Source organism: Nanorana parkeri, unplaced genomic scaffold, assembly GCF_000935625.1.
Source record: "Nanorana parkeri isolate BGI_ZX_2015 unplaced genomic scaffold, ASM93562v1 scaffold321, whole genome shotgun sequence".
In the NCBI taxonomy this organism is placed as follows: domain Eukaryota; kingdom Metazoa; phylum Chordata; class Amphibia; order Anura; family Dicroglossidae; genus Nanorana; species Nanorana parkeri.
In genome coordinates this window covers 532,510-543,639 of record NW_017306589.1, presented here as the reverse complement: position 1 = coordinate 543,639, position 11,130 = coordinate 532,510, and positions in this window count along the sequence as shown.

Below are 11,130 nucleotides of genomic sequence, written 5' to 3'. Positions count from 1 at the left end.
CATCTGAGATAACGTCTGATGGTTTGTACATACCTACAATATATACAGTACATTCCGTCCATTGTATGGTGTAGAGCAGCTCAGCGATACAACATTAGTTTTATTACACAGGACCTATATTGCACCAACAGATTGCACCGCTCTTCACAAAGTACAAGGAGAAATGACGATACAATTCAATACAGAAGGGTCAGGAGGGCTCTGATCCTGAGAGCTTACAATCTAAAAGATCCAACTTTACTATATTGGAGTGCTGAGTGCCCGGTATTGATGGTTCACACTTCATATACTTGTGGACACTTCGGATGGTTTGTACTATATATACATTACATCCATTAGGGGCAATTCACAAAGATTTAACACAAGAATAAGTGTCTTTCTTTTCCCCATGTGACCGAAATCTTCAAATCTCATTGGACGTAACTGAAAATAACCGTCACAAGTTTCATTATCCTGGTGTGTGAGCTGTGTGAACTGAGCCTATTGTATGGTGTATAACAGCTCAGTGATTTATTATTATTATCATTATTATTATTCAGGCTTTTTTTTTTTTTTTCAGTGCCAACAGTTTGTTCAGCATTTTACAGAGCAAGGCCCCATTCACACTGAGCGATTTATCGCGCGGTAATCCGCGCGATATCGCTCTCCAATGTATTTCAATGGGGCTCTGTCCGTTGCTGTCGCGGGTCGTGCATCGCTACAGCAGGACCCTTTTTGGAGCGGATTTTGCAGCGATTCTCGGTCGCTCAATGCAACCATTTGTGCGATATCGCGCAAAATACAAATCGCGCGACAAACGCGCGAATCGCTCAGTGCGAATGGGGCCTAAAAGGAGACCGTACCGTTACAATCCAATACAGGAGGGGTAGGAAGGTCCTGATCAGGAGAGCTTACAATCGAAAATATGTCACTTCATCTGAAGTAGCCGATAAACGTTTGTGAAAACTCCTGATGGTTTGTACATACATACTACACAGTATATTACTTATGTACATGGTGTGTGAATGCTCTGTGATATAATAACATGCCCTATTTCATATTATTAGAGATGTACCCGGTACCTATGGATTATCTGAAGTAGCCACTACATTTTTGTGGGTACATATGGGGGATTTGTACATACAAGCTTTCTTTTAACTTTTTTTTATTATCATTTTATTTTTTTAGATTTGTTTTATGCTTACATTGCATGTATAACAGCACCTAATAATAATGATGTACTAATAATACTAATAATAATAATCTACTACTACTACTACTAATATACTAATCCCCAAATGTTTACCTTAGATCAGGGTACCGGCCTTCGGACGCCGGCGCCTTCCCCTATATTTCGGGGGTGATTAGGGATTCCCGTGTCACAAACTTGCGTTTTCCTGCAGCAGGAATCCCTAATCTGGCGTTTACATGCAGCAACTGTCACCCATTCAAGTTAATGATCAGGTGGCAGCCGCTGCATGTTCACGCCTGCATACCGCATGTAATCGTATGTGATATGATTACATGCAGTTAGAAAAACAATCACTATCCCTGGAATTGTCTTTTGCTGAATCTGATTTTGGAAAACTGGATAAGAGAGGGGTGCACCGGTCCTGGAGATCCTGCAATAATAGGTCGATGCGTGGAGTGGACAGAGCAAGCTCTTCTTCCATCTCCCTGTTCTAAAAATCCATTTAATATATGCTCCCCAGATAGGGGACGTATCAGATATTAAACTGATAAGAACAGATACTACACTTGATCTTAGCCAAAAGGCCGAGAAGCGATCGACTAAATTGAGTTTGAGACCCCTGCCTTATATAGTTTCTTCATATATACTGTCCATTATATACAGTGTATATATATATATATATATTATGGTGTATAACAGCTCAGTGATATCATTTTGTGCCTCTTTAATAAATTTAGAGGGGTACCAGGTATCAATATGTTCATCTGAAGTAGCCCCTATATTTTATGTAATTCTGATGCTTTGTACATGTATATATACATACATACATGCATACATACATACATACATACATACATACATACATACATTGTATGGTGTATACCAGCTCAGTGATATAATAACGTGTCCCTTTTAATATAATTAAAGGGATATCGGGTACCCATGGTTCATTTGAAGTCGCCCTAAATGTTTGTGGTTGTGTATGGGGGTAGGGGATTTGTACATTATTACATACATGCATGCATATAGTATATTGAATGAATGTATAAAAGCTCAGTGTTTTTCAGTGTTATATTGATGCATATTTATTATTTTTATTTATTACAGGCATTTATATTGTGCCGACAATTTACTCAGCACTTTGACATAGTTGCACATTCACATCAGATACATATAATTTGAGGTGTTTGTACCTATTCATACATGTCCCGTATTATATACATCCAGGGCTGTAGCTACCATGGGGCGAGTGAGGCACTCGACTCAGACCCAGGGCCGGCCTTGCTGCGCCCCCTCGCCCTTGTTGCAATGGTGAGCACAGGGTGCCATTGGCAACAGGTGAGCCAACACATCACTGGCTCGGCATGGAGAAGAGGAGCGGCACAGGCTCCAGCTTCTCCTCGGATGCCCGCTGCTCTCCCTCACCTGTATGGGCAGAGGACTCTGTGTTCTCCATCTCCTTTTCTATTTCAAAAGGGAGATGTCAGGGATCTGCTTAGACCCCTGATATTTCCCTGAAGCCCCCCAACAGTAAACCCCCCCACTACACACACACTTCTAGACACATATTACTAGACATGTGCAAAGACTAAACATTTGTTTCGGACGAAATAAACGGAAACTAAAAATGTTTTCATTAGGTTTCGTCAAACGAAAAACACGTTTTTATGCTATTTTGGATTTGGCCACCAGCGCATTCTGCGCATGCGTGCCGCTATCTTCGAGGCGGGGCACATGACGTCACATACCGCACACGACTGTCGAGGGGGCACAATTTTCTGTTCTTGCCTCGGGCGCAAAGGGAGCTAGCTACGGCTCTGTATACATCACATATATTCATCACATGTTCTCACTTAAATCCTTCATCTATGAATCCCATCGTGTAAGGTTTATTTCTGAGCATGTCATTCTCAATGTAACCAAACAGAAGTATCACTGACTGACTGAAGCAACACAGAAGGTGCAATAATATCAGCTGACAGGCTGCGTAACGACAGGTCGGTGTTACGAAATGAAGCTCCAGCCCCTTTGCAACCTCTGGATACTACATACTATACAATGAGACTGTTGATCAACACAAGACGGTTATAATGGAAGGCGCGCAGGCAGGAAGGATATCTGGTTTCCCTGTGATGAGTTCTGAGCTGGTCTGTACTCGGATCCTCTGAAGAAGTCTTTCTTCTCCTCTACATGAGAGATAAATACACAAAAGCGCTGGAAGGGTTCGCTGTATGCTGCCGCAGCTGCTGAAACAAATGTGTAGTGTAGGATCCGTGGGCGATGATGCTGCAGTCGCTCGTCACTTCTGTTGCTTCCCACAACAGGTCCCCTTAGTGTGCTGAGCAATGGAGCATCTGATGCAACATGGGTGCAATATGTGCTTTGGATCCAGTTCTAATGTGTGCACAGCCTTAAAGGGAAACTGCCACTGCTGACTTTTAATGTGTGATTGTCAGTGCTTGAAGAAATTAAAAGGCCAGTTCCCTGCAATGGAAGAGGTAGTATATTCCCCTCCTACTTTCCCTCCCTTCCAGCACTGCAGCACTGGAGTGTCGGATGCCTGTATCCCCCAAAGCATGCTGTGGTTCCATCCTCCTATCCCTACATCACTACAGGACACAGCAGGGATGTAGGGGTCAGAGGATAAAACCACAAGGTGGGGGGTACAGGCATTCAACACTCATGGAAGGATCAACAGAGTCTAAGGCTGGCCATAGAGTTATAGAAGAACTCTGGGGAAATCAAAAACGTACCCTTGCAGTGGAGCTGCCCCCACACTGCAAGGGTTAAGTGTTCGTTTTGTCTAGGGGACTCAAATAAAGCCAATATACTCAAATGGTCTTTGGTCCCTCCAGGGTGCTAGACCTGTCTCCACAGCAGGATCGTTCCAAGGCCGGGTGCGCAGCGATCTTATTGATACCTGCCGGCGGCCATCTTGGTGATGGACGCCGACGGAGAGAGGAGGGGACAGACACCCGGAGGGATAAGGTATGCCGCCGGGTCCCCTTACTCCCATGACCAAGCACACGACTTTTCAGAGGGGGGTGACACCACCCCTCCAAAGGTGTCACCTGGGTGCGGGCCGCACCCTCCGCACCCCCCTTGTGACGCCACTGCTCCACAGCCTCTTCTCTTCTGGGTTCCAGCAGTCTAAGGACCACTGACATCATTATGTCTTATGTAGGTCCGTTCACTTGCTATAGATGTGAGGATGCTGAGGGACATTTAATAGCCAGAGCGGAGGGAGAGAGGAGCGAGCACTGACTGCCATGAGGCCGAGGATCAGGTGAGTAATAAAGTTTTATTTGAGCCCCCTAGATAAAATGAGCACTTAACCATGGACTCTGGAAGTGATCCTTGCTTGACCAATTGACCTTGGTGAGCTGTAGGCTCTGGAACTGATCCTTGCTTGACCAATTGACCTTGGTGAGTTGTAGGCTCTGGATGTGATCCTTGCTTGACCAATTGACCTTGGTGAGGTGTAGGCTCTGGATGTGATCCTTGCTTGACCAATTGACCTTGGTGAGCTGTAGGCTCTGGATGTGATCCTTGCTTGACCAATTGACCTTGGTGAGCTGTAGGCTCTGGAACTGATATTTGCTTGACCAATCAACCTTGGTGAGCTGTAGGCTCTGGAACTGACCCTTGATTGACAGATTGACCTTGGTGAGCTGTAGGCTCTGGAACTTTTCCGTGAGAAAAAGCTTGTTCCCTGGAGTTCTGATATACCTTAAATATCCCCTTTAATGTTTAATTAATCATTGGAATAGGTCATCAAGGTCATATAACCAAAAGTAATCAGAACAAAAAGGGGAGGGGTAACAGTGTTTTAACACAGAGAACACTGTAAAAGAAGGTTACTAAATAGACCGAGACCTATAGTTTTATAAAAGTATAAACTTTATTGATTACAAGATAATATATTCGGTGTCTGTTAACTCACTTCTCAAATATCTCATAAAAGAACAACGTTGTTCATGACACTCATACTCCCATTCATTCATACAAACTAAGCGTTCCCACAAACTTGGCAGTGTTTAAATTCTTGAGAATTTCCTAAAAAAGGAATTTTCTTAATTTTACACCTGTTTCTACTCCATAATTATGTTCCTGCTTAACGATGATGTAAGAGGTGGAAGTCGGAGAGGAAGATCTATATTTTCCGATTTACTTCAAAATATAACTCTGGTCAGTCTACGTATTCTTTACCCCGATAATGTGGTTGATATGGATTACTTATTGGTTTCGGTTTATAAGGAAGTCTCTTTGTTTCATTGTAGTTCTTTAAGACCATATAATCCACTGGAGTGTTTTGTATATATACTGGTCTTAATATAACAACAACACCTCTTATTCATTCATGCCTGAAGAATCTCCAAATTTTTCATCATATATGGTTCCTCTTGGTGTACAGTAAATTCAAGGGGGAGACTAGTGCGGGACCAGTTATTATTGTATAATTGTCTACCGTACTCACAGTTCGTTGTCTCTTACCCCTCTTTTCTTTTTAAATCCGTGGGTTCTTTTTCCGTTTTTACGATACTGTCACCAGCGCATGGTTGGTCCGTGAAGGTTCTTAATCTCACTGCTTTCCCGAAGTTCTTTAGTGGTATCCAGGAACCTCTTTTTTCAGATCCAAACTGTCCCAATACGTGTGGTGCTATCTCCGGCAGTTGGTTGATCTGTGGTAATTTCCAATCTCCTGGTCCTCAGATATTCTGCCAGCACTCCAACACTGTTCTTTGGGGATTTTAGCGATTCAAAGGCATGTAGGTTTTCATTATTTCTGTTCAGGAATCATAGTTATCCGTCAGGTAAATGCCGCTTGTGTGGATACACTTAGCATGTGTTACACACACTCAGAAGTGGACGCGTTTCGCTCCGCCCATCGGAGCTTCGTCAGCACCTTCCGGATGGCTTTTCCGTGCTTCCCCGATAGACCTTGATGAGCTGTAGGCTCTGGAACTTTTCCTTGCTTCCCCGATAGACCTTGATGAGCTGTAGGCTCTGGAACTTTTCCTTGCTTCCCCGATAGACCTTGATGAGCTGTAGGCTCTGGAACTTTTCCTTGCTTCCCCGATAGACCTTGATGAGCTGTAGATTCTGGAACTGATCCTTGCTTGACCAATTGAGCTTGGTGAGCTGTAGGTTCTGGAACTTTTCCTTGCTTCACTGAAAGACCTTAGTGAGCTGTAGGCTCAGGAACTGATCCTTACGTTTCCACCTGACCTTGGTGAGCTGCTGACCTTCAGCAAGTGTACACTCCACTGGTTTTGAAGGTCAGTGATGTACTGAGGGATATGTTATAAAAGATCCTTCAGCTGGTTTAAACCGCCAGTGATGGAATTGCAAAAAAGATTACCCATCTGCTGCTACTGTGTCCATAGCTAGCTAAAACATGGCAGAATCTCACTCATCGGCAAGGAAGCAACAATGGAGGAAAAATATCGAATACATTTGAGGAGGAACTTTATCCACCAATTTTGTTGTCTCTTAAGACGGTTACTTTCAAGGCACGACAACTGTCATGGTTGCCAATGTACTTGTTCCAACTCTCAGCTGAACTTTCAAGCCCTCAAATGGCTGCCGTCATTGCTAGTCACATGTGCGGCACCATGGCAACTGCAATCCAAATAGAGGCTAAGATGGCACCTTCCTTGGCTGCAAGGCATAGAAGGGTGTAGTTCCGCTTTAAAGTGCAACTGAAGCCAAAACGTTTTTAGTTTTGGATAGAGTGGAGGGGGATTAGAAGGTCTGCCATGTTTGCATTGTTGTCTGTGTTTCCGTTAGAGAGATTCACCCTCTCGATTTGTCCTGGTGACCGTTATCACTGAACGTGAAAGAAAATCCCACATTTTGGGAATCGGGTTTCTGGCAAATGTCCACAACTTTCCAAACTGTATGTTTACATAGTTTTTACTAAAGATTCGGGTCTGAAAATCAATTTGTTTCAGTATTCGGATGAAATTTGTGAGTGTTAGGCCCCATTCACACGTAGCAACATACCTTTTGCAGCGGCCGGGATAGCGCGACTTTCGGAGCGATGATCCAGCGAAGGTAGCGCGGCCTTCTCCGTCGGGCTCCATTAGAAAAAAGAAAAAATCAGCCGAAAAAAGGGTCCTGTAGAAGCGACCACGACGAGCGACGCGAGACATGGAGCTAAGACCGCACCATTGAATATCATTAGCCGGCGACTTCACGCGATATCGCGCCGCAAAAATGCGCAATATCGCGGCGGAAATCGCGCGATATATCGCTACGTGTGAATGGGGCCTTAGTCTGTACGAACGTTCATTTCGTTTTCGTTGCGTTCGTTCGTTGCAGCAAAGTGACATTAGAGGAAAACGTTTTTTTTCTAAAATGTCATTTTGCGGCAACGAAATTGCGTCCAACACATTCAATTTTGTACAGACTACCGCTAACGAATTTCGGAATTGGAAATTCGGATTCGTTTGCATTCGTTATATCTGTAGTACGGAATTCGGATACATCCAAATCTCCGAATTTCTGAAATTTTGTCCAAATTTCGTTTCGGAACTAAACGAATGGCACATGTCTACAAAAAGGGCTGAGCACACACAGCTAGGTCATGGGGGCACATGTCAGAAATAGACACCAGGAGCAGGAGGGCCCAAATTTCTGTGTTGTAAAAAGTAAGTTTAAAAAATAGTTTAAAGAAACAATAATTAAGATTCCACCTAGTCATATGTTTTTCAGAGTTAAAAGCGGACCTAAAGTCCACAATACTCGCCCCTCTCCAATAATTCCTTGGTGATGCCAACATCTCTGACCCTCCTGTTTCTGGGTTCCACACCTTATGCCATCTTAATTGGCCGGCATGAGATGACATAACTCCACCACATGTGCACAGGAGTTAATTAATGCCAGCACCAAGGCATGCTGGGAATGTACACTGAACTGCGAATGTGTGGCTTAGTGTACACTCTGAAGAGGTTTGCCAACAGGAAGGTAAAAAGCTTTTTTTGCAGAAGAGACACAATAAGTCTTTTTGGCAATAAAAAAACAATCTGCTCATCAAGTCTTCCTGTCAGAAGAGGAGCATAGAGCCTACCAATGATGTCATCAGAACAGTGTCTGCATCCAATCAGCTACAGTCATTGTGTAGGTTGCAGGGCACCAGCTGTGAGAATACAATAGATGGCAGGGGAGAGACCTCTATCCAGGCTGTTTAGCGTGGATGGGGGAATCAAGTAATTTCTCAGGACGGGGGGAATCTTCCTGTGCACAGCCAGTTTAGTCTTTCTTGTATGGATATTTCTTTGGTTCATTGAGTCAAAGTATTGAAGAAAAACAGATGGGGAACCACCATTTTCAGAATGAGGGTGGCAATGGTCTGTTTACTGTAATGCAGACCTTTACCCAACAACACAGTCCAGACATAACCTTACCCCTGGTGCTACCAAACTAGTAGAAAGCTGAACCACAACTGCCTTTGGGCTGGTCCGGGCTTCTTCTAAGGTATCAGCACTAATATTTCTGACTCCAAACTGAAATGGGGGGCCAGATCTGTGTCCAGGCACAGAGTTCATTGTGCTTACCTTCACACACACCCATTATTCTGGTTTGGTTCAACTAATTTAATTTACATAGTTACATAGTATTTGATGTTGAATAAAGACACAGGTCCATCAAGTTCAACCTTTGTGTGTCTGTGTGTGATTGTGCATGTGTGTATATGAGTCCCTGTGTGGTCTTAATTTTTTAGAGTACCGTATGTTACGGTCTCTGAGGAAGGTATCTAAATGATTCTTGAATGATTCAATGCTCTCTGCTGATACCACCGCTTATGGCAGCGAGTTCCAAAATGTATCCGCTCTAACTGAAAAGAATCCCCTACGCCCCTTGTGGTTAAATCTTTTCTCCACCAGTTTTAGGCGGTGGCCTCTAGTCTTTGTTAGGGAGTTTACAGTAAGAAGTTTATGGCGCATGTTGCCATCACCACTGAACATTTTGTACATCAGAATCATGTCCTCTCACTTCCAGCATGAACAAGTTTACATTTCCAGACAAAGGGTGAGTATTTTTGAAGAATCAGCAGTAGACTGCAAAAAGCTGAACCGCAGTGGTGTGTTCGGTCTATTTTAAAGAATGTTCACACTTGGAAAGTATTTTGTGAGTTATTTAGTTAGCTTCTTTAATTGCCCCAAGTGTAGACATAAGACAGTACCCATAGCAGCCAAAATGGTAGTTTAGAACCAGACAGACCGGTCGGGCAGATCAGCTGTTCCTTGTATGACCAGCTCCTGGCTTATTACTGTTTTTAAAGGTTGCTGATCACTTGTCCAAGAAAAAGGAGAATATACTGGATAAAATGCACCAATCAGATGTGTATTCTGTTTTTTCTCTACTGACTGCAAGATGCAGAAACGCAACTCGAAGTTCATAACCATGCAATCTTCCAATATAACGATTATTTTAACTACAGACAGTCCCCGAGTTACAAATATCCGACTTGCATACGACTCCTACTTACAAACAGAGGCTATTACTTTACAGCAGGGGATCCCACTCAGCAGCCAAAGTGTACCGCGCAGCATTCCAGTAGTTGTAATGCTAACGCGCTCGTGCCGATGAGGAGTGCCCGCCTTTTTGGGTCTGGTTCGTAGTACTGTACGTACATTACAGGAAGTTGTCTCTCATTAGACGTGGAGACGAGGGGTGCCCGCCTCTTCTTCCGGGTCACTGTGAGCTTTTTACTGCTGTCTGTATCGTCATTAAAAAAATTTAATTTCACTTCCTGTCCTTGAGACAACGGGAAGTGAGAGGAAATCTACCCCTAGGAAGGGAAATTCACTCCTGTAAGAGTTATCATGGGGAAAAGGTGTCTCCACTGAAGCTCTATCACCAATCCTTGTTTCCATGACAACCCAAAATTTTCAAAATCCAGTGGTCACAGGGACAGAAAGTGAGGTGAAATCTTCTGAACAGGGGCACACACAGCAAAAAAAAACGTTACAGGGAGTTAACCCTTCCCTATGCTATCCAAAACGAAAAACTTTTTTTGGCTGGAGTTACACGTAAAAAAATGTACCTGTTCCGACTTACATACAAATTCAACTTAAGAACAAACCTACAGACCCGATCTTGTATGTAACCCGGGGACTGCCTGTAAACCATTTTCGGTTCTAGAAATCAAATGTATTAAACGATTGTTTCAAATTATAAACAATTGGTTTAATCAAAAAGGAATTATTCATGTCAAACTTTTTTTTAAGGCTAAATTCACATCTGTGCATTGCTTCAACGTGTAGTAAAAGACTTGCAAAGACACCCCAATTGGAACCATCTGTGTATATAGAAAACCACAAAATCCCTGCTGCAGCAAGGGAGCTGGTACCCAAAACAGGGTGCACTAGCAAATACCAAACCGTACCCAATCTAAAAAATGTTGGAAATGCAACAGCATACTGATTGTATTACTTGTGTAATTATGTATTTTGAGCAGTAGATGGCGGTGTAGAGCAATGCTAGCCTATGTTAGTTTTCTATATGCATACTTATCTATGATATACAGGAAATTCTCTCTGTATGATTTTCAATGCTGTATTCTGGCGTAATGGTCTTTTAAGCAAGTAAAACTTTATTCAGCATTCCTCAAGACCTCAATGCTTCATCTAAACACATAACCACCAAAAAATAGGGTCCACATAGCTCTCTGCTCAGCCATAGGTTTATGGTATAAATTGGATATACAGGTTAACAAATATCAGGAGAAAAAGCCTAGAAATGTCTGGAACAATGCTTATCTGTAAGGACTATTGATGAGGCTGAGCTTGGCGTGAACCCAGTTCGCCCAAGCCAGCCCAGAACTCTGACCGCTACCCCCTCTTCCCGACCCAATTAGTATCAGAAGGTGCAGTGGGGGTATTCCATGCCCCTTTGTGATGCATAGCCGCGGGTGGGGAATGCGTCTCCCCACAACTGATTGGGTCGGGAGA